This window comes from Coregonus lavaretus (genome assembly GCF_964263955.1).
Source record: "Coregonus lavaretus genome assembly, chromosome: 11".
Lineage (NCBI taxonomy): Eukaryota > Metazoa > Chordata > Actinopteri > Salmoniformes > Salmonidae > Coregonus > Coregonus lavaretus.
Window position 1 is genome coordinate 39,932,272 of NC_139998.1, and position 24,809 is coordinate 39,957,080.

A 24,809-nucleotide genomic window follows, 5' to 3' on the forward strand; every position below is an offset into this window, starting at 1 on the left:
ACACTTATCTCCCTCACTAACTTTAAGCATCAGTTGTCAGAGCACCTTACCGATCACTGCACCTGTACACAGCCCATCTGAAATTAGCCCGCCCAACTACCTCATCCCTATATTGTTATTTATTTTGCTCATTTGTACCCCAGTATCTCTATTTGCACATCATCTCTTGCACATCATTCCAGTGTTAATACTAAATTGTAATTATTTTGCACTATAGCCTATTTTATTGCCTTACCTCCATAACTTGCTAAATTTGCACACTGTATATTAATTGTATTTCTGTTGTATTTTTGACTTTGTTTTGTTTTACCCCATATGTAACTCTGTGTTGTTGTTTTTATCGCACTGCTTTGCTTTATCTTGGCCAGGTCGCAGTTGTAAATGAGAACTTGTTCTCAACTGGTTTACCTGGTTAAATAAAGGTGAAAAAAAAATAAAAAAAAAAAATAATACTTGTTCTCCCCACTGTATATCTATGGGCACAAGCACTGTTCATGACACAAACTGTTCACACCCCTTTTGCAGGTTCAAAGCTTATTTCCTGCAATTCTATACATTTTGCAATGGGATGGAGATTTTCTTTTGCCATTTTAAAGCTAATTTCCTTCAATTCTACACATTTCTTCTTGTGGTGCAGAGAAAATCATGCAGTTTGAAAGCACATTTCCTGCAATTCTACACATTGTGCCATGTCTTTTGTGTGTTCATGTGATATTTGAATGACTCAAACATTACAACAAAATCAATGGGCTAAGGAACCTAGCTAAAAAAAGTTAGCTGACATGGGCTAGTTATAAATAGCTCTCTAGTGTCTGACAAGAGGGAAAAAACTGATGATGCACTACCCAATTTCGAAATTGCACCTTGTGCATTCTACAAGGTGTAATTGTGGGGGGCGCGAGGGGCCGACCCGCCGACCCCTTGCGCCACCCAGTTTGAGAACCACTGCCATAAATTACACCAAACAATCCCAAACAACTCCAAACAGGTACCACAAAGTGCCCCAAACAACCCCAAATAAGTACCCAAAACAACCCCAAAGTGCCCCAAACAAGTACCCCAAACAGGTACCCCAAACAACCCCAGTGTCCCAAACAGGTACCCCAAAGTACCCCAAACAGGTACCCCAAACAAGTACTCCAAAGTACCCCAATTATTAATTATTTAAGATACTCTTTGAAGAGGTAGTGTTTCAGATGTTTTTGGAATATGGGCAGGGACTCTGCTATCCTAGCTTCAGGGGGAAGCTGGTTCGACTATTGGGGTGCCAGGACAGAGAAGAGCTTTGGCTGGGATGAGCGTTAGGGGTGGGCCAAGAGACCAGAGGTGGCAGAACGGAGTACTCGGGTTGGGGTGTAGGGTTTGAGTATAGCCTGGAGGTAGGGCGGGCAGTTCCTCTTGATGCTCCATAGGCAAGTACCATGGTCTTGTAGTTGATGCGAGCTTCGACTGGAAGCCAGTGGAGTGTGCATAGGAGTGGGGTGACATGGGAGACTGGCCACCCCTCAGAGCCTGGTTCCTCTCTAGGTTTCTTCCTAGGTTCCAGCCATGCGTCTACATCCAAATTGCTTGCTCTCTAGGGTTTTAGGCTTGGTTTCTGTATAAACACTTTGTGACAACTGCTGATGTAAAAAGGGATTTGTAATAAAATTTGATTGATTGATTGATTGAAATTTGATTGAACTTGGGAAGGTTGAACACCAGGTGGGCTGCGGTGTTCTGGATAATTTACAGTGGTTTGATGGCACAAGCGAGGAGCCCAGCCAACAGTGAGTTGCAGTAGTCCAGTCAGGAGAAGACAAGTGCCTGGATTAGGACCTGTGCCGCTTCCCGTGTGAGGTAGGGTCGTACTGTCACGATCGTCAGGGAGAGACCAATGCGCAGCGTTGAAGGTGAACATATTTATTTAGAGAATGATCACACGTAACAAAACAACAGACGATAACGTGATGTCTACGGTTGAACACAAACCAAATAAGAACAAGAAACCACAATGAAATAGTGCCAAACGGCTACCTAAGTATGACTCCCAATCAGAGACAACGAGCTACAGCCGTCTCTGATTGGGAGCCACCCTGGCCAACATAGAAAAGCAAAACTAGACCCACAACCTACAACACAAAACATAGAAACTAACACCCTGGCTCAACATACGAGAGTCCCCCGAGCCAGGGCATGACAGTACCCCCCCCTAAAGGCGCGGACCCCGACCGCGCCAACCAAACACAACAGGGGAGGGACCGGGTGGGCACTCCGCCTAGGCGGCGGATCCGGCTCCGGGCATGATCCCCACTCGCTCTCTAACCCCCCAAAGTACCCCTGTCCGGTCTGGCCCTGCTGACCGGCGCTGGAATGCACACTGGTGGAGCGGATTGCTCTAGCTCCGGCGTGAAGCAGCTGACCCGTGCCGAACCAGGCACCAGTGGAACAGGCACGGGCTGTGCCGGACTGACGACGCACACCACTGGCTTGGTGTGGGGAGCAGGGACGGCCCGAGCCGGGCTGACGAAACGCACCACTGACTTGGTGCGGGGAGCAGGAACGGGCCGAGCCGGGCTGACGAAGCGCACCACTGACTTGGTGCGGGGAGCAGGAACGGGCCGAGCCGGGCTGACGAAGCGCACCACTGACTTGGTGCGGGGAGCAGGAACGGGCCGAGCCGGGCTGACGAAACGCACCACTGACTTGGTGCGGGGAGCAGGAACGAGCCGAGCCGGGCTGACGAAGCGCACCACTGACTTGGTGCGGGGAGCAGGAACGGGCCGAGCCGGGCTGACGAAGCGCACCACTGACTTGGTGCGGGGAGCAGGAACGGGCCGAGCCGGGCTGACGAAGCGCACCACTGACTTGGTGTGGGGAGCAGGAACGGGCCGAGCCGGGCTGACGAAGCGCACCACTGACTTGGTGCGGGGAGCAGGAACGGGCCGAGCCGGGCTGACGAAGCGCACCACTGACTTGGTGCGGGGAGCAGGAACAGACCGGACCGTACTGGGGACACACACCACTGGCCCTACACCGGGATCTGGAACGGGCCGGACCGGACTGGTAACACACCCCAGTACCTCTCGCCGTGCCTCTCCACCTTCCATCCCCTCTTCGACCAGTGGCCCCCGTAACCTGGCGGCCTCCTCTGCCAACCCGCTGGACCGCTCTATCGCAGCCTCCTGCTGCCCCGACGTCGTGAGCCCCCCCCCTAAAAAATTTCTGGGGGTCTCTCCTCCCCGTGGGCCAGGCCTCTATCGTTCTCGCCCAACTCTCGCTCGTCTGTCTCCAACTCCCGCTATTCAGCTCCTCAATGGGCTTGACCCAGTCGAAGCTCTTCCTCCATTGTTCCCAAGTCCACTCCCTCTGCTCTTCACTCGGCTTGACCCAGTCGAGGCTGCCACGGAGATCTGCTAGGGATTTCCCTGGCGATGGCTCCTCGACTCGCTGCTTGGTCCAGTTGTGGTGGTTTCTTCTGTCACGATCGTCAGGGAGAGACCAATGCGCAGCGTTGAAGGTGAACATATTTATTTAGAGAATGATCACACTTAACAAAACAACAGACGATAACGTGATGTCTACGGTTGAACACAAACCAAATAAGAACAAGAAACCACAATGAAATAGTGCCAAACGGCTACCTAAGTATGACTCCCAATCAGAGACAACGAGCTACAGCCGTCTCTGATTGGGAGCCACCCTGGCCAACATAGAAAAGCAAAACTAGACCCACAACCTACAACACAAAACATAGAAACTAACACCCTGGCTCAACATACGAGAGTCCCCCGAGCCAGGGCGTGACACGTACTCTACGGCTGTTGTGGATCATGAACCTGCAGGAGCGAGTCACTAAAGATCTGACCCAGGAGAATGTAGCCAAGTAGTGAAAATATAGGTGGAAGAATATATTGGAAGAATATAAGCTTAAATGCAAATGTATATATTATTTACAGTATACATATTATCTTTGACATATTCCCTGTGGCTCAAATGTTGAGGTGCATTATCCAATAAAAGATAACGCACAGGCTTCACTCAGAAAATCCATGCTTTATTTATTTTAAAAAATCATAGGATAAAAGTGGTAAAGCAACAACTCCGCCATGCTGACCCTCAATATGGGGGCACCCCATGGCTGTGTGCTTAGACCCTTTCTGTACTCCATGTCACCCACGACTGCGTGGCCATTCACGTCTCCAACACCATCATCAAGTATGCTGACGACACGACGGTGGTAGGCCTGATCACCGACAGCGATGAGACAGCCTACAGGGAGGAGGTCAGTGACCTGGCAGTGTACCTTGGGTACCTGTTTGGGGTACTTTGGGATTGTTTGGGGTACCTGTTTGGGGTTGTTTGGGGTACTTTTGGGTACCTGTTTGGGGTTGTTTGGGTACCTGGGAGGAGGTCAGTGACCTGGCTGTGTACCTTGGGTACCTGTTTGGGGTTGTTTGGGGTACTTTTGGGTACCTGTTTGGGGTTGTTTAGGGTAATTTGGGGTACCTGTTTGGGGTTGTTTGTGATGATTTCTAGGACCCTTAGCCAGACTAGTTTTACTCCAATAGCTTCCATGAGTCAGACCTGAGAACCTCTTCTTTGTCTACTTATCAGGGTCACAGAGATTCAGATCAGCTGAGATAGTAGTTGATGTAATGAGTTATAACATCAGTATGAGTTCAGTACAGTATTAAACACACAATTCATATCTGGATCAAGCTACAGGATGAAAAAAGGGAGAAGAAATCGACCTATCCAAAGAGCTATTATAACATTGCCCAAAGCTCAGATCCAAACCCATTTCAGACATTCCAGAAATCACCATTTTGATTGAGTTCATCAGTCATGTATCACTCCATTGTATAGCCTACACCTTGTGGATGAAATGACTGGAAGTTATCAGAAGCTCAATACATACTGAGCATACATTTACTAAAACACAGCACCACCAAAGCTAGTTCCCCAAATGTCACTGCTGACAGTGGTAACAGTGTGTTTTGAGGGTGATGGGGAAGCCAATCCTATCATTCATGTGATATCAAAGTCATTATCTTCACCTAATGGACCTCGACCAGGCTATCTGACCAATGGGGTGTGATAGATGTGAGCGTTATGATGGACTCATCGACTATGAGGAGAGACATACTGAGAATCAGAGAGCAGATGGTGAAAATGCCAAGGTCAAGACATATCTATACAAGTGTATAGAGAATGTATCACAGAGGCAACATTCATTTTAACATTCAAATCTCAACAATAATATTGTGTATTTATTTACCAGTACATGCCTTAATTTGTTTAATCATTGTGCATATTTTAAACCAGATTTGATCAGATTGAAGTTTCAATCAGATATGGAATGAGGCTACAGTAATCATGTTGACAAAAACAAACGAATGTAACTTCAACGGTATCTTTCCACCCACACTAACACAAGAACATATTTGATCCTATGGAAACAACATCATCCTCTGTGTTTACAGCTATTTCAAATGACTTGGCAAATAAACAAGAAACTAATTAAACTCTGAGCTTAAAGACTTTAGCCTTACCAGCGTTGTTTATACTCATCAAGCTGCTCTTATCACAGGTCTCTCTCAGCACACACAAACACACACACGACTCCATGACATGTCACAAAATTAAATGACCCTTTCTCACCATGACACTGGTGACAGTCATCTATCTTAGGAGGAAACACAAGGCTTAATTACATTAATCAGCAAGCAATTATTCATGACCTACACACAATAGTATAATTATTATATTAACATTGATTTAATATCAGCCCTAATTGAATAAAAACACCAAATGCATTTGAAAGTTAAACTACTATAACACTAGAGGCGATCTGCAGTGCAATTGAGTTGCATAGTTTTAAATGGGGCTTAATTATCAAACATTAGTTTTCTAATATGTTACAACATGTGTATGAATGTGTATACAGGAGTCAGGACCGAAATGGCATGGCAGCTCCACAAAACATTGAATTTCGAAAACAGAAATGACTTAATATACTGATAAAGATATAACAGAAAGACACTAAATTGCAAACGGACAGGTCCCTGGTTGATGTGTTAGCAGACTGGCAGAGGGAGGACAAACTGATTAGTAGAAAATGCATGTTGTATGTTGAAAACATGGACTATCGTATAGTGCATGTAGCTACATTATTAGATGACTCACAGTACATCATAATATTGGCATACTGCACTGAGGAACAACTGAGAAGTTCCATTATTTGTCCCAGGCTGACAGAATGTACAGAGGAGCAGTGTACTGTATCTCAAATCTATACTAAACCCCTGATAGGTGAGACTGGGGACAATTGTAACAACTTGAATTTCTCCAAACAGAAATGAGCTAGACTGATTAAACTCACTCATTACATGTCCATTTAGGTTCTCTCCCTGCTTGAAAAGTATCAGCCAAATAATGTTTGTTTTTTGGGGGTGAAAGTAGTTCTTTTTCCACCTGCTGTATTTTTCTTATACTGCATTACTGTCCAATAATTCAAACTTGCATAATTTTCATAACTATACATTGAGTGTACAAAACATTATGAATACCTGCTCTTTCCATGACAGACTGACCAGGTGAATCCAGTTGAAAGCTATGATCCCTTATTGATATCACTAGTTAAATCCACTTCAATCAGTGTAGGTGAAGGGGAGGAGACAGGTTAAAGAAGGATTTCTAAGCCTTGAGACAATTGAGACATGGATTGTGTATGTGTGCCATTTAGAGGGTGAATGGGCAAGACAAAATATTTAAGTGCCTTTGAATGGGGTATGGTAGTAGGTGCCAGGTGCACCGGTTTGTGTCAAGAACTGCAACGCTGCTGGGTTTGTCACAACAGTTTACTGTGTGTATCAAGAATGGTCCACCACCCAAAGGACATCCAGCCATCTTGACACAATTGTGGGAAGCATTGGCGTCAACATGGGCCAGCATCCCTGTAGAACGCTTTCGACAACTTGTAGAGTCCATGCCCGAAGAATTGAGGCTATTCTGAGGGCAAAAGCGTGGGGGTGCAACTCAATATTAGGAAGGTGCTCTTAATGTTAAGTACACTCAGTGTATGTTGGCTAAACATTGACAAGATTGGCGTGTCACTATTGTTATCTAATGTTAGGCACATGAGGTTTTGTCATGGCTGGTGGGTTGGGGGAAATTGTAACTCAGTGTTAAAATTACCCTGAGCCAAGCAGCCAAATGATGAAAAAATAGTTGTTTAAATTATACATGAATTATATATATATTTCTAAGAACTTTAAATAGCTGTGGAGTGTCAAATAAGTTGCAAACAGATATAATTTGGTCACCATCAGACTATTCAAATGTTTTGAGGGGAACCGAACAGCCAATATTGGTTACGTACTTAGAAGTAATTATATTTCTTGCAAAATCATTATACACTGTATGTCTATGATAATTCATAAACATGAATGTTTTTGAAGTTAAGTTAATTTATTTTGTTTATTTTTTAGGTGTTACATTTGACCCCAGCTACTGTGACAATTGCCTCTGGAACGGGGGCAAATGTAACATCCAGAATTCTTCAGATTAAAATCAATATTGTGATCCGACCGTCTTACTTACAGACCTATAAATGGTATGAATGATTCTCATATCAAATATTGACTGGCCTAGTTCAAGTGGCCTCTGAGCAATAGAAGAAAAGACAAAAAATGTTGCAATTGCCCGTCTCCCCAACCTGGAAACTCATTGCTGTTTTAAGTGGGTTACATTTAGTAACGCTATACACTACCAGTCAAAAGTTTGGACACACCTACTCACTCAAGGGTTTTTATTTATTTTTACTATTTTTTACATTGTAGAATAATAGTGAAGACATCAACACTATGAAATAAAACATATGGAATCATGTAGTAAACAAAAAAGTGTTAAACAAATCAAAATATATTTTATATTTGAGATTCTTCAAATAGCCACCCTTTGCCTTGATGACAGCTTTGCACACTCTTGGCATTCTCTCAACCAGCTTCACCTGGAATGATTTTCCAACAGTCTGTCACGGTTTCTGCCGAGACTGCTCCTCCTCCTAGTTCGGGCAGGCTTCGGCGTTCTCCGTCCCCGGAGTACTAGCTGCCACCGTTGAATGTTTCTTGGTGTGATTGCTTTGGTCTGTCTTTTACACCTGTGTCCGTTTGTGTCTGATTACGTGTCCTATAAGTTCCCTGTTTTGCATTGGTTAGATTGTGTGTTGTTTTTCGCCTGTCCGTAGTGCTGCGTGTTTTTGTATCTGTTTATTTGTTTATTTGTTATACGCATAGTTTGCGTATTGCTCGCCTCTGTTTTGTTGAGGCCGTTTACTGTATATTTGCCTGGTGGTTTTCACAGTAAACTTTGTTGGACTAAGCTTCGGTGTCCTGCGCCTGACTTCCACACATCATACACCTCAGCCTTGACAGAAAAACACACCATTATGGAGTCAGCAGGAGCAGTGGCGGCACCCAAGTCGCTGGAGGATCGGATCAGCGACCAAGACACCATGATCCGGCAACTTGGGGCCGCCATGAACGAGGTGTCCAACACTCTGCGCCGGTTGGTTACTGGAGAGGTGCCCACGCCTTCTCACACCATCCCATCACCAACGGCCAGTCCTCCTCTCTCAGCACCGGAACCCAGTGGCATACGGCTCTCGCTCCCGAGGGCATATGACGGTTCTGCAGCCGGGTGTCAGGGGTTCCTCCTGCAGGTGGAACTCTACCTGGCTACCATACACCCAGCGCCCTCGGGATACGAGAGCGTCTCCGCCCTCATCTCCTGTCTATCCGGCAAGGCGTTGGAGTGGGCCAACGCCGAATGGAGGGGAATAGACGCCGCTACCATCACCTACGCGGAGTTCTCCCGCCGCTTCAGGGCTGTCTTCGATCACCCACCTGAGGGGAAGGCGGCGGGGGAGCGTCTGTTCCACCTCCGACAGGTGAAGAGGAGCGCACAGGAGTTCGCCCTGGAGTTCCGGACTCTAGCGGCGGATGCGGGGTGGAATGAGAGGGCCCTCATCGACCATTACCGGTGTAGCCTACGAGAGGACGTTCGTCGTGAGCTGGCCTGCAGGGACACCAACCTATCCTTCGACCAGTTGGTGGACATCTCCATCCGTCTCGACACCCTGCTGGCTACCCGCGGACGTCCTGAGTGGGGGTCGTCCATTCCACCCTCCAGCACCTCCGAGCCGATTCCCATGGAGCTCGGGGGTGCTGGCGCTAGAGAGAGGAGGAGAGAGAACCCGAGGGGGGCCATCCGCTGCACCAACTGTGGCCGTGGAGGACACACCGCGGCCAGGTGCTGGGGAGGGTCTCCTGGGAGAGGGGACAACAGGTCACGCACTGGGGAGTCATTTCAGGTGAGTAGGCGCCCCACTTACCCAGAGCTCTCTGTTGGTCACATGAGTATACCTGTGAGATTTCCACAGGTGGCACCTCATTCCCAGCATAAGGCGCTAGTAGATTCAGGCGCAGCTGGGAATTTTGTTGATCGTGCATTTTGTTATAGGTTAGGAATTCCCCTTCGGCCGGTAGAAGCCCCCTTTCCTGTTCACGCCCTAGACAGCCGGCCGTTGGGGTCGGGGCTGATCAGAGAAGTCACAGTACCACTTAAGATGACGACGCAGGGGGGTCATGAGGAGATCATTCAGTTTTATCTGATTGACTCTCCTGCGTATCCCGTGGTGCTGGGGCTTCCCTGGTTAAGCGCCCATGATCCTACCATTGCGTGGCAACAGAGGGCTCTTACGGAGTGGTCTGCCCAGTGTGTAGGGAGATGTCTAGGTGTTTCCTTAGGGGCGACCTCGGTAGAGAGTCCGAACCAAGTGCCCGCAATGCGCATTCCCCCTGAGTATGAGGATTTAGCACTTGTGTTCAGCAAAACGAGGGCAACACGGCTACCACCTCATAGACAGGGGGATTGTGCGATAGATCTCCAAACAGGAGCGGCACTTCCGCGGAGCCGTGTGTATCCCCTGTCTCAAGAGGAGACAGCGGCTATGGAGACTTACATAGCCGAGTCCTTGGCACAGGGATACATACGGTCCTCCACTTCCCCAGTTTCCTCGAGTTTCTTCATTGTGAAGAAGAAGGACGGGGGTTTGCGCCCGTGTATTGACTACCGTAGTCTCAATCAGATCACGTTAAGTACAGTTACCCTCTTCCACTGATTGCGACTATGACAGAATCATTACGCGAAGCGCGGTTCTTCACAAAGTTGGATCTCAGGAGCGCGTACAATCTGGTGCGCATTAGGGAGGGGGATGAATGGAAGACAGCATTTAGCACCACCTCGGGTCATTACGAGTATCTCGTCATGCCATACGGGTTAATGAATGCTCCTTCAGTCTTCCAATCCTTTGTTGACGAGATTTTCCGGGACATGCATGGGCAGGGTGTGGTAGTATACATCGACGACATCCTAGTGTACTCTTCTACACGAGCCGAGCATGTAACCCTGGTGCGCCGAGTGTTGAGAAGACTGCTGGAGCATGACTTGTATGTCAAGGCAGAGAAATGCCTGTTCTTCCAGGAGACTGTCTCCTTTTTGGGTTATCGGTTGTCCGCGTCTGGTGTGGAGATAGAGGTAGACCGTGTGTCGGCCGTGCGTAATTGGCAAACTCCAACCACTGTAAAAGAGGTGCAGCAGTTCTTGGGTTTTGCTAATTACTACCGGAGGTTTATCCGGGGCTTTGGACAGGTTGCAGCTCCCATTACGTCCCTGCTAAAGGGGGGTCCGGTTCGTTTGCAGTGGTCAGCTGAGGCGGACAGGGCATTTGTCAAACTGAAGAACCTGTTCACCTCGGCCCCGGTGCTGGCGCATCCGGATCCCTCTTTACCATTCCAAGTAGAGGTAGACGCGTCCGAGGCCGGCATGGGGCAGTCCTGTCGCAACGGTCCGGCACGCCACCTAAGCTCCGCCCCTGTGCGTTCTACTCCAAGAAGCTCAGCTCGGCGGAGCGTAATTATGACGTTGGGGACAGGGAGCTGTTAGCTGTAGTCCAGGCCCTAAAGGTGTGGAGGCATTGGCTTGAGGGGGCTCAACACCCTTTCCTCATTCTGACTGATCACCGTAACCTGGAGTACATCCGGGCAGCTAGGAGATTGAACCCTCGTCAGGCTAGGTGGAACATGTTCCTGACCCGGTTTGTTTTTAAGATCACATACATCCCAGGGTCCCAGAACGGTAAGGCAGACGCCCTGTCCCGGCGGTATGACACAGAGGAGAGGTCCATTGAGCCTACTTCCATACTGCCGGAGTCTTGTCTGGTGGCTCCGGTGGTGTGGGAGGTCGATGTCCTGTGGGGCGGACGTACGTTCCGCTCGAGGTTCGTGATCGTCTGATTTATTGGGCTCATACATCACCCTCCTTTGGACATCCAGGTATTGGCCGGACAGTGCACTGCCTTAGCGTGAAATACTGGTGGCCAACGTTAGCTAGGGATGTGAGGGTTTATGTCTCCTCCTGCTCGGTGTGCGCCCAGTGTAAGGTGCCTAGACATTTGCCCAGGGGTAAGTTACATCCCCTGCCCGTTCCACAACGACCATGGTCCCACCTCTCGGTGGATTTTGTGACCGACCTACCCCCCTCCCAGGGGAATACCACCATTTTGGTCGTTGTGGATCGGTTTTCCAAGGCCTGTCGTCTCCTCCCTATGCCGGGTCTCCCTACTGCCCTACAGACCGCTGAGGCCCTATTTACCCACGTGTTCCGGCACTATGGGGTCCCCGAGGATATTGTGTCTGACCGAGGTCCCCAGTTCACCTCCAGAGTTTGGGGGGCGTTCATGGAACGTTTGGGGGTCTCGGTAAGCCTTACCTCGGGGTACCACCCAGAGAGCAATGGGCAGGTTGAACGAGTCAACCAGGATGTGGGTAGGTTTCTGAGGTCCTATTGCCGGGACCGGCCGGAGGAGTGGTCTAGGTATATCCCCTGGGCAGAGATGGCGCAGAACTCTCTCCGCCACTCCTCCACCAATTTAACACCTTTCCAGTGTGTTTTAGGGTATCAGCCGGTCTTGGCACCATGGCACGAGAGCCAGATCGAGGCCCCTGTGGTGGACGAGTGGATTCCGCGCTCGGAGGAGACGTGGGACGCTGCCCATGTCCATCTGCAGCGGGCCATCCGTCAACAAAAGGCGAGCGCCGATCGCCACCGCAGTGAGGGACCGGTGTACGCACCGGGAGATCGAGTCTGGCTCTCGACTCGAAACCTGCCCCTCCGCCTGCCCTGCCGGAAGCTGGGTCGGCGGTTTGTGGGGCCCTTTAAAGTCCTGAGAAGATTGAACGAGGTGTGTTACAGGTTACAACTGCCTATTGAGTACAAGAATATTAACCCCTCGTTCCATGTGTCTCTTCTCAGGCCGGTGGTAGCTGGCCCACTCCAAGAAGATGAGATAGGAGAGACCCCTCCGCCCCCTTTGGACATCGAGGGGGCCCCGGCGTACAGGGTCCGGACCATCTTGGACTCGAGGCGCCGGATGAGTGGTCTCCAGTATCTCGTGGAGTGGGAGGGGTACGGTCCGGAGGAACGGTGCTGGGTGCCTAGGAGGGACATCCTAGATCCGTCCTTCCTGACTGAGTTCCACCGTGGGCATCCCACGCGCCCGGGTCCGCGTCCTCCTGGCCGTCCCCGAGGCCGGGGTCGGCGCACGGCTGGAGCCGCGCGTCAAGGGGGGGGTACTGTCACGGATTCTGCCGAGACTGCTCCTCCTCCTAGTTCGGGCAGGCTTCGGCGTTCGCCGTCCCCGGAGTACTAGCTGCCACCGTTGAATGTTTCTTGGTGTGATTGCTTTGGTCTGTCTTTTACACCTGTGTCCGTTTGTGTCTGATTACGTGTCCTATAAGTTCCCTGTTTTGCATTGGTTAGATTGTGTGTTGTTTTTCGCCTGTCCGTAGTGCTGCATGTTTTTGTATCTGTTTCTTTGTTTATTTGTTATACGCATAGTTTGCGTATTGCTCGCCTCTGTTTTGTTGAGGCCGTTTACTGTATCCTTGCCTGGTGGTTTTCACAGTAAACTTTGTTGGACTAAGCTTCGGTGTCCTGCGCCTGACTTCCACATATCATACACCTCAGCCTTGACACAGTCTTGAAGGAGTTCCCACATATGCTGAGCACTTGTTGGCTGCTTTTCCTTCACTCTGCGGTCCGACTCATCCCACACCATCTCAATTGGGTTGAGGTCGGGGGATTGTGGAGGCCAGGTCATCTGATGCAGCACCCCATCACTCTACTTCCTGGTCAAATAGCCCTTACACAGCCTGGAGGTGTGTTGGGTCACTGTCCTGTTGAAAAATAAAATGATAGTCCCATTAAGCCCAAACCAGATGGGATGGCTTGTCGCTGCAGAATGCTGTGGTAGCCATGCTGGTTAAGTGTGCCTAGAATTCTAAATAAATCACAGACAGTGTCACCAGCAAAGCACCCCCACACCATAACACATCCATGCTTTACGGTGGGAAATACACATGCGGAGATCATCCGTTCACCTACACCGCATCTCAAAGACACGGCGGTTGGAACCAAAAATCTCAAATATCGACTCTAGACCAAAGGACACATTTCCACCAGTCTAATGTCCATTGCTCGCGTTTCTTGGCCCAAGCAGGTCTCTTCTTCTTATTGGTGTCCTTTAGTAGTGGTTTCTTTGCAGCAATTTGACCATGAAGGCCTGATTCACACAGTCTCCTCTAAACAGTTGATGTTGAGATGTGTGTCTGTTACTTTAGCATTTATTTGGGCTGCAATTTCTGAGGCTGGTAACTCTAATGAATTATCCTCTGCAGCAGAGGTAACTCTGGGTCTTCCTTTCCTGTGGCGGTTCTCATGAGAGCCAGGTTCATCATAACGCTTGATGGTTTTTGCGACTGCACTTGAACTTTCTAAGTTCTTCACATTTTCCTTATTGACTGACCTTCATGTCCTAAAGTAATGATGGACTGTTGTTTCTCTATCCTTATTTGAGCTGTTCTTGCCATAATATGGACTTGGTCTTTTACCAAATAGGGCTATCTTCTGTATACCACCCCTACCTTGTCACAACACAACTGATTGGCTCAAATGCTTTAAGAAGGAAATACATTCCACAAATTTACTTTTAATTGAAATGCATTCCAGGTGACTACCTCATGAACTGGTTGAGAGAATGCCAAGCGTGTGCAAAGCTGTCATCAAGGCAAAGGGTGGCTACTCTGAAGAACCTCAAATATAACATATATTTTGAATTGTTTAACACTTTTTTGGTTACTACATGATTCCATATGTGTTATTTCATAGTTTTGTTATTATTCTACAATGTAGGAAATAGTAAAAATAAATGAAAACCCTGGAATGAGTAGGTGTGTCCAAACTTTTGACTGGTACTGTATATAGTACTAGCAGGTAAAATTAGCTGCCTCTTCCTCTCTGTTGGTTGTTATGCAAGTTGGCTTATAATGCTCGTCACTTCACTTGCTAGCTAACGTTAGCTAGCAACCTGACATTACAGCAGAGTCACGTAGAGACTTGACAGCTGGAATGAGAGCAAACTCCATCTGCCTAGCTAGTAATGCAATGACTGCTATACCTATGTGGCTAGCCAGCCACAGTAGCAGGGCAAATTGTCTACAATTTGTGTAGTGCTTCTTGGGCTGATCATGCATTCATGATTAGTTGGCTCACTTAATGTTAGCTAGCAAGCATGCGGCTCAATGGCAAGCATGCGGCTCAATGGCCAGGTGGCTCAATGGCCAGGTGCATTCTAAATGCAGAACCAACGAAGGGAAACTTGGCTGGCTAGCATTATTTTGTTTATGCAGAGACATCTTTGTTGCAGCGTCTTATGGTGAGTGACATGCATACTAGGTCCGTCTGTGTTTACAAAATGTGATGCATTAATGACGCAAGTGCTGTCAAATACTCCCACGGATCTTGTCTGACGGCCTGTATTTAGCTACATTTCAATCAGTTATCCTCCTAAATTTCGTGGTCAGTGGATAAAATATCTATGACTTTAACAAATGTGTCTGAAAATGAACTAGTCACAAGTTGTTGCTCATGTGTAATCATAGCTAACTAGCTGGCTCATGTAGCCATCAGCTCCCGAATGTCTAGCTGCATCTAGCTAGCTAGCTATCGTCATCACGAACTGGGACACAATCTTTTCACGCCACTTCCCAGGAAGATGGCGCTGCAAAGATGGACAGCTGTCGTCTTACGGGCTCCTGACCAATTCTGGTATTTTGTGTGTTTTTTTACGCTGATCTCAAAACAGCTTCTGGACATCAGAACAGCGGTCACTAAACTCGATTTGGATGAAAATGTCTCATCCCAGACCAGGTCCTAAGAGACAGCGCAAGAGAGGCGTTCTATTTCATCTTACCTTTATTTAACTAGGCAAGTCAGTTAAGAACACATTTCTTATTTTCAATGACTGCCTACACAGGCCAAACCCGGACGACGCTGGGCCAATTGTGCGCCTCCCTATGGGACTCCCGGTTGTGAAACAGCCTGGAATCGAACCAGGGGGTCTGTAGTGATGCCTCAAGCACTGAGATGCAGTGCCTTAGACCACTGCGCCACTCGGGAGCCCTATTAGCGAACGTACAATAACTAGAGAACAAACTGGATGAGCTCCATTCGATATTGTCCTATCATCGGGACCTGAAGAACTGTAATATCCTATGTTTTCAGAGTCGTGGCTGAACAAGGACATGGATAATATACATCTCGCTGGTTTTTCTATGCATCGTCAAGACCAAACGGCAGCTTCAGGTAAGGTTAAGGGGGGAGGTGTGTGTCTCTTTGTTAATAGAGCTGTAGCTCAGCTGGTAGAGCACGGCGCTTGTAACGCCAGGGTAGTGGGTTAAAAAATGTATGCACGCATGACTGTAAGTCGCTTTGGATAAAAGTGTCTGCTAAATGGCATATTATTATTATAACAACAGCTGGTGCACAATCTCTAATGTTAAGGAAGTCTCAAGGTTTTGCTCGCTTCTGTTAGAATACCCCATGATAAACTGCAGACCATACTATTTACCAAGAGAGTTTTCATCTATATTCTTCATAGCTGTCTATTTACCACCACAAACTGATGCTGGCACTAAGACCGCACTCAACAAACTGTATAGGGCCATAAGCAAACAAGAAAATGCACATCCACAGGTGGCACTCCTAGTGGCCAGTGATTTTAATGCAGGGAAAATGAAATATGTCTTACCTCATTTTTACTAGCATGTCACCTGTGCAACTAGAGGTGAAAAAACTATAGATCACCTTTACTCCACACACAGAAACACATACAAAGCTCTCCTTCGCCCTCCATTTGGCAAATCTGACCATAACTCTATCCTCCTGATTCCTGCTTACAAGCAAAAACTCAAACTGGAAGTACCAGTGACGTGCTAAATACGGAAGTGGTACGATGAATAGGATGCTAAGCTGCATGACTGTTTCGCTAGCACAGACTGGAATATGTTCCAGGATTCATCCGATATGTCACTGGCTTCTTTAATAAGTGCATTGACGACGTCGTCCTCATAGTGTCCGTACGTACATATCCCAACCAGAAGCCATGGATTGCAGGCAACAACCACACTGAGCTAAAGGCTAGAGCTAACGCTTTCAAGGAGCGGGACACTAATACGGACTCTAAGAAATCCCACTATGACCTCCGAAGAGCCATCAAAAAGTTAAAACGTCAATACAGGACTAAGATCGAATCCTACTATGCCGGCTATGATGCACGTAAGATGTGGCAGGGCATGCAAAATATCACAGATTACAAAGGGAAACACAGCCGCGAGCTGCCCAGTGACGAGAGCCTACCAGATGAGATAAATTCCATCTATGCTCGCTTCGAGGCAAGCAACACTGAACCATGCATGAGAGCACCAGCTGTTCTGGGCAACTGTGTGATCTCGTTCTCCTTAGCCGATGTGAGTAAGACCTTTAAACAGGTTAACATTCACGAGGCCGCGGCGCCAGACAGATTAGCAGAACGCATACTCAGAGCATGCGCTGACCAGCTGGCAAGGGTCTTCACTGACATTTTCAACGTCTCCCTGACCCAGTATGTAATACCTACATGTTTCAAGCAGACCACCATAGTCCCTGTGCCCAAGAACGCCTAGTTAACCTGTCTAAATGACTATTGTCCCATAGCACTCACATCTGTAGCCATGAAAGTCTTTGAAAGGTTGGTCATGGCTCACATCAACACCATAATCCCAGACACACTGGACTCACTACAATTCATATACCGCCCCAACAGATCCACAGATCTCTATTGCACTCCACATTGCCCTCTCCCATCTGGACAAAAGGAACACCTACATGAGAATGCTATTCATTGACTGAGCACTCCAAGCTCATCACAAAGCTCAGGACCCTGGAACTGAACACCTCCCTCTGAAACTGGATCCTGGACGTCCTGACGGGCCGCCCCACAGGTGGGGAGCGTAAGCATCAACACATCCGCCATACTGACCCTCAACACGGGTGCCACCCAGGGGTGTGCTTAGTCCCGTCCTGCACTCCCTGTTCACCCACGACTGCGTGGCCTCGCATGACTCCAACACCATCATTAAGTTTGCTGGCTGACGACACAACGGTGGTTGGCCTGATCACCGACGACGATGAGACAGCCTATAGGGAGTAAGTCAGTGACCTGGCAGTGTGGTGCCAGGACAACAACCTCTCCCTCAACGTCAGCAAGACATAGGAGCTGATCACGGACTACAGGAAACAGAGGGCCTAGCACGCCCCCATTCACATCGACAGGGCTGTAGAGGAGCGGGTCGAGAACTTCAAGTTCCTCAGTGTCTACATCACTAAGAACCTATCATGGTCCACACACACCAACACAGTCTTGAAGAGGGCATGAAAAAGCCTCTTCCCCCTCAGGAGACTGAAAAGATTTAGCATGGGCCCTGATATCCTCAAAAGGTTATATAGCTGCACCATTGAGAGCATCTTGACTGGCTGCATCACCACTTGGTATGGAAACTGCTTGGCATCCAACTGCAAGGCGTTACTGAGGGTAGTGCGTACGGCCCAGTAAATCACTGCGGCAGAGCTCCCTGCCATCCAGGACCTCTATACCAGGCGGTGTCAGAGGAAGGCCCTAGAAATTGTCAAAGACTACAGCCACCCGACTGTTCTCTCTGCTACCACACGCCAAGTCTGGAACCAACAGGACCCTGAACAGCTTGTAACCCCAAGCCATAAGACTGCTAAATAGTTAGTTAAATTGTTAACCAATAGCTACCCGGACTATCTTCATTGACTCTTTTGACTCATCACTTATGCTGCTGATACTGTTTATTTATCTATTATCTATTCCTTGTGTTATTATTGTTCTATTATTTCTATTTTTTTCTCTCTGCATTGATGAGAAGGGCCCGTAAGTAAGCACTGTTTGTCTACACCTGTTGTTTACGAAGCATGTCACAAATAACATAGTCTTTTATTTGATACAAAGTGATTCTCGTAGCAGGTTAGGAGAATATTTGTGCTAACCTTAACCCGTTTCCTAACCTTAACCTCAGTCAACTAACTTGCTAAATTAATTATCCTAACCTGCTGAGTAAGTTCTCCTAACCTGCTACGAAAAAGTAACTTCGTTATCGAAGTGGCGACGAAAGAGTGTTTCCCGTCATGAACTAGCACTTCACATAGGCTAGCTGAGCTGTGTTATTAGAAAACGTAGCTACTGTGCCGTCAGAAAGTATTCATACCCCTTGATTTATTCCACATTTTGTTGTGTTACAGCCTGAATTCACAATTGATTAAATATATTTTTTTATCTCACCCATCTGCACACAATACCCCATAATGTCAAAGTGAAAACATGTTTTTAGACATTTTTGCAGATTTATTGAAAAATGAAATACAGAAATATCCACACCACTGACTTTTTTCTAAAAACATAATTCCACTTTGACATTATGGGGTATTGTGTGAAAATCAGGAAAACAAAATCTCAATTTAATCAATTTTAAATTCAGGCTGTAAAAACAAAATGTGGAAAAAGTCAAGGGCTGGTGTGAATACTTTCTGAAGGCGCTTTAGCTAGCTAGTCCACCTCAGTGACAAACCATGGTATTGGGGTGCGGGAATATTAGCCTTTTTTTTTATTTTAAGATAACCTTAATTGAAGTTTTTGTTTACTACTGGTTATGGATCTGAGGAGAGAGAAATTGTCCGTCTTGTTTTTTGATTTGGTCAGAGTTTTGAAAACTGCCACCCATTCAGTGAGAGACCAGGCTACTGCGGATAACAGGGAATTGTCAATGGCTTGGAACCCATTTCAGCCCATCAGATTGCAGATTTTTCTAGATTATAACAATAACTCCCGCAAAATACCATGACGTGTTAATGTCATAATTCCACTGTCCCGCAGCTCAGGCAGGCAATTCGTCTACACAATTTTTCCATACTACTATTTGGTTTGCAACAGTTCGGGGATGTATAAACCTACCTGTCTGCCTCTATGACCTGTGCAACAATGTATTATTTTTCAAATGCGATCTCTCCCATGCCAGTAGGCTAGCTAGCCCAAGAATGAACGTGAAACTAATAATTCACTATGGAAACCGTAAACACTCAGAATTCCATTAATTCATTAACCAGTGCAGTGCGGCCTATTTTGGGCTTTTGGATATTTATTAAATCATTATTTATAAGTTCTTATCTCTCATCATCATTGAATTTCTGCTAGCTAGCTGCATGCCAATGATTTGTTAAGCATAGCAATGTCGAATGAATAGAATGATTAGAATTAACGACTGGGTCAAAACATGACAAAATAACTACCGACCAACCCGCTTTGGTAGCAACATCAGAATGCAAAAACAAAATTATGTTTTCAATGAAAAAATGTAATTCATATAAAAGATTACATCATAGTAAGCTGCGTAAAAAGCTGAAGGCCCGTGTCTAGAATAGTACCACCTAGATTTAAGCAGTAACGCCAGCACTATTCTATACAGGTGCCTTTAATCAGCTACAGTGGGGAAAAAAAGTATTTTGTCAGCCACCAATTGTGCAAGTTCTCCCACTTAAAAAGATGAGAGAGGCCTGTAATTTTCATCATAGGTACACGTCAACTATGACAGACAAATTGAGAGAAAAAAAATCCAGAAAATCACATTGTAGGATTTTTAATGAATTTATTTGCAATTTTGGTGGAAAATAAGTATTTGGGTCACCTACAAACAAGCAAGATTTCTGGCTCTCACAGACCTGTAACTTCTTCTTTAATAGGCTCCTCTGTCCTCCACTCGTTACCTGTATTAATGGCACCTGTTTGAACTTGTTATCAGTATAAAAGACACCTGTCCACAACCTCAAACAGTCACACTCCAAACTCCACTATGGCCAAGACCAAAGAGCTGTCAAAGGACACCAGAAACAAAATTGTAGACCTGCACCAGGCTGGGAAGACTGAATCTGCAATAGGTAAGCAGCTTGGTATGAGGAAATCAACTGTGGGAGCAATTATTAGGGAATGGAAGACATACAAGACCACTGATAATCTCCCTCGATCTGGGGCTCCACGCAAGATCTCACCCCGTGGGGTCAAAATGATCACAAGAACGGTGAGCAAAAATCCCAGAACCACACGGGGGGACCTAGTGAATGACCTGCAGAGAGCTGGGACCAAAGTAACAAAGCCTACCATCAGTAACACACTACGCCGCAAGGGACTCAAATCCTGCAGTGCCAGACGTGTCCCCCTGCTTAAGCCAGTACATGTCCAGGCTCATCTGAAGTTTACTAGAGTGCATTTGGATGATCCAGAAGAGGATTGGGAGAATGTCATATGGTCAGATGAAACCAAAATATAACTTTTTGGTAAAAACTCAACTCGTCGTGTTTGGAGGACAAAGAATGCTGAGTTGCATCCAAAGAACACCATACCTACTGTGAAGCATGGGGGTGGAAACATCATGCTTTGGGGCTGTTTTTCTGCAAAGGGACCAGGACGACTGATCCGTGTAAAGGAAAGAATGAATGGGGCCATGTACCATGAGATTTTGAGTGAAAACCTCCTTCCATCAGCAAGGGCATTGAAGATGAAACGTGGCTGGGTCTTTCAGCAAGACAATGATCCCAAACACACCGCCCGGGCAACGAAGGAGTGGCTTCGTAAGAAGCATTTCAAGGTCCTGGAGTGGCCTAGCCAGTCTCCAGATCTCAACCTCATAGAAAATCTTTGGAGGGAGTTGAAAGTCCGTGTTGCCCAGCGACAGCCCCAAAACATCACTGCTCTAGAGGAGATCTGCATGGAGGAATTGGCCAAAATACCAGCAACAGTGTGTGAAAACCTTGTGAAGACTTACATAAAACGTTTGACCTGTGTCATTGCCAACAAAGGGTATATAACAAAGTATTGAGAAACTTTTGTTATTGACCAAATACTTATTTTCCACCATAATTTGCAAATCAATTAATTAAAAATCCTACAATGTGATTTTCTGGATTTTTTTTTCTCATTTTGTCTGTCATAGTTGACGTGTACCTATGATGAAAATTACAGGCCTCTCTCATCTTTTTAAGTGGGAGAACTTGCACAATTGGTGGCTGACTAAATACTTTTTTCCCCCATTGTATATAAGCGGCTTACTATGATGTCATCTTCTGTAGGTACAGTGAGGGAAAAAAGTATTTGATCCCCTGCTGATTTTGTACGTTTGCCCACTGACAAAGAAATGATCAGTCTATAATTTTAATGGTAGGTTTACTTGAACAGTGAGAGACAGAATAACAACAAAAAAATCCAGAAAAACGCATGTCAAAAATGTTATAAATTGATTTGCATTTTAATTAGGGAAATAAGTATTTGACCCCCTCTCAATCAGAAAGATTTCTGGCTCCCAGGTGTCTTTTATACAGGTAACGAGCTGAGATTAGGAGCACACTCTTAAAGGGAGTGCTCCTAATCTCAGCTTGTTACCTGTATAAAAGAAACCTGTCCACAGAAGCAATCAATCAATCAGATTCCAAACTCTCCACCATGGCCAAGACCAAAGATCTCTCCAAGGATCAAAATCAGCAGGGGATCAAATACTTTTTTCCCTCACTGTAGCAGTAAACATAGTAACTACAACAATCTTACTTTTCTGTTATCTTTGCAACTACTAGTAAACAGAAGTAGCTAGCCTCCCTTTGATCACCTTAAAGGCAGCAGGTACCAAATCAAGGGTCACATTCTTCCTCCCCTCGAGGTTTCTACTATGAGCACTAATACTGCAGATCTGAGAAGGCATTCCTGTGCCTTATGGTAGCAGGCTGGCTGTGGGGAGGGCAGGGCAGCTGTCTTCCCTAAATATTAATCAGCAGGAACTGGCGGGACAGGGGGCGGATGGGTGAAACGTGATGGAGGTGGACAGTGGAGAATGGCTCGGGAGAGGCCGATGGAGCTGGCAAGGGTGGAGAGGCTTGGGAGGGAGGGGAGGTGGGGGGCGGGGGAGGCTGGGAAGGGTGGGGGTATGATGGGGGTGGGATGGGGACAACGCTCCCCCTCCCCGATAGCACGGCCCTGGTTGTGTCCCACAGCTGGATCAGCATGTCCCTCCCTACCCTGCCTCACCCCACACATCTATCACCCAGCCTCTGTCTCTGTCTCAACCTCTACCAAGCTAGGCATGCAGCGCAGACTGCTCCTCTCTCATTCATATAGGATCATAATCAAGGAATTAGCCTAAACCTATTAACAAAGCCCACAAGGCCATGAGGAATGTCCAGACATAAACACGCTGTCCTTAAGAGAGATTACATGTCTCACCTCAAAGTCCTCTCACTCACCTTCTATCTGGCCCATTAGTTTGACTTGGGTTCAAAGGAATGTATGAGTATTTTTGATTTTCTCCTCTGACTCCAGCAGTGCATGTATCATGCGGCGAGTCAACCATTGGCACTGACAGTGAGTCTATCACCTTGCATTCTCCACATCACAACTCCTGCTCTAATAGGAGGTGTCTGTGTTATATCTTATGCTAGGAGTCTCTCTCACACACACACACACACACACACACACGCACAGACACACACACACACACACACGTTGCAAGCACACACACACACAGGTAACGCGCACCCACACACACACACAAAGGCGCAGCGGGACATGGCTTCATAGACTCACACAGCTGATGCAGGTCCTTCCAGCTTTTGGAGGAGGGGCAGGTGGTGATAGTGAACATGGAATAGGCGTTCCCAGCCAGTGTGCTACACAGACTCTGCTGCCACCTTGCAAGGGTCCATTGACCGCTGCAGCACCTGCAGAGGACTATGAAACACAGTGATAAGCACTGGACTGTAAACTAACCTGCCGTAATGCATGGGGCATAATTGCTGACTCAAATACAACATACACACACACCCAAACACCCATACACACACATAATAACCACACTGGACACATACTCTGGAAGGAGAATGTCAAGACTACCTCAAGGCTGGTGTGGGTGTATGTACACACACACACACATCCACACAGCAGGGTGCAAAGCAGGAAATGCAAACTCGTAGTGTAGTCGTGGTTTAAAAAGGCTTCTAAAGTTTGTACTTTCCACTTTAAAATGTCAGAGTTGATTTGCCCTAACAAAAAATGTCCATTAATTATAATCCACATAATAATTCACATTTCCTGTTGTTGCAGGATTATTGTGTCGAGGCACAGATCTGGGGAAGGGTACCAAAAAATGTCTGCAGCATTGAAGGTCCCCAAGAACACAGTGGCCTCCATCATTCTTAAATGGAAGAAGTTTGGAACCACCAAGACTCTTCCTAAAGCTGGCCGCCCAGCCAAACTGAGCAATCAGGGGAGAAGGGCCTTGGTCAGGGAGGTGACCAAGAACCCGATGGTCACTCTGATAGAGCTCCAGAGTTCCTCTGTGGAGATGGGAGAACCTTCCAGAAGGACAACCATCTCTGCAGCACTCCACCAATCAGGCCTTTATGGTAGAGTGGCCAGACGGAAACCACTCCTCAGTAAAAGGCACATGACAGCCCGCTTGGAGTTTGCCAAAAGGCACTTAAAGGACTCAGACCATGAGAAACAAGATTCTCTGGTCTGATAAAACCATGATTGAACTCTTTGGCCTGAATGCCAAGCGTCACGTCTCGAGGAAACCTGGCACCATCCCTACGGTGAAGCATGGTGTTGGCAGCATCATGCTGTGGGGATGTTTTTAAGTGGCAGTGACTGGGAGACTAGTCAGGATCAAGGAAAAGATGAACGGAGCAAAGTACAAAGAGATCCTTGACGAAAACCTGCTCCAGAGTGCTCAGGACCTCAGACTGTGGCGAAGGTTCACCTTCCAACAGGACAACGACCCTAAGCACACAGCCAAGACAACGCAGGAGTGGCTTCGGGACAAGTCTCTGAATGTCCTTGAGTGGCCCAGCCGGATCCCAGACTTGAACCCAATCGAACATCTCTGGAGAGACCTGAAAATAGCTCTGCAGCGATGCTCCCTATCCAACCTGACAGAGCTTGAGTGGATCTGCAGAGAAGAATGGGAGAAACTCCCCAAATACAGGTGTGCCAAGCCTGTAGCATCATACCCAACAATACTCGAGGCTGTAATCACTGCCAAAGGTGCTTCAACAAAGTACTGATTAAAGGGTCTGAATACTTATGTAAATGTAATATTTCAGTTTTAAATTTATTAATTTGCCAAATTGAAAAAGAAAACTGTTTTTGCTTCGTCATTATGGGATATTGTGTGTAGATTGAAGATTAAATTTTTTAAATAAAATATACATTTTAGAATAAGGCTGTAATGTAACAAAATGTGGAAAAAGTCAAGGGGTCTGAATACTTTCCA

General features: G+C 46.9%; 1 pseudogene across 1 annotated transcript in view; it reads right to left on the reverse strand.

Moving 5' to 3' along the window:
* Positions 1-24,809, reverse strand: part of LOC311137544 (cytosolic carboxypeptidase 4-like) — a 226,011-nt pseudogene that overhangs the window by 107,329 nt on the left and 93,873 nt on the right. The window contains exon 16 of the transcript in view: positions 23,123-23,266. The product of the transcript in view is annotated as a cytosolic carboxypeptidase 4-like (transcript). The remainder of the gene's footprint in view (positions 1-23,122; positions 23,267-24,809) is intronic.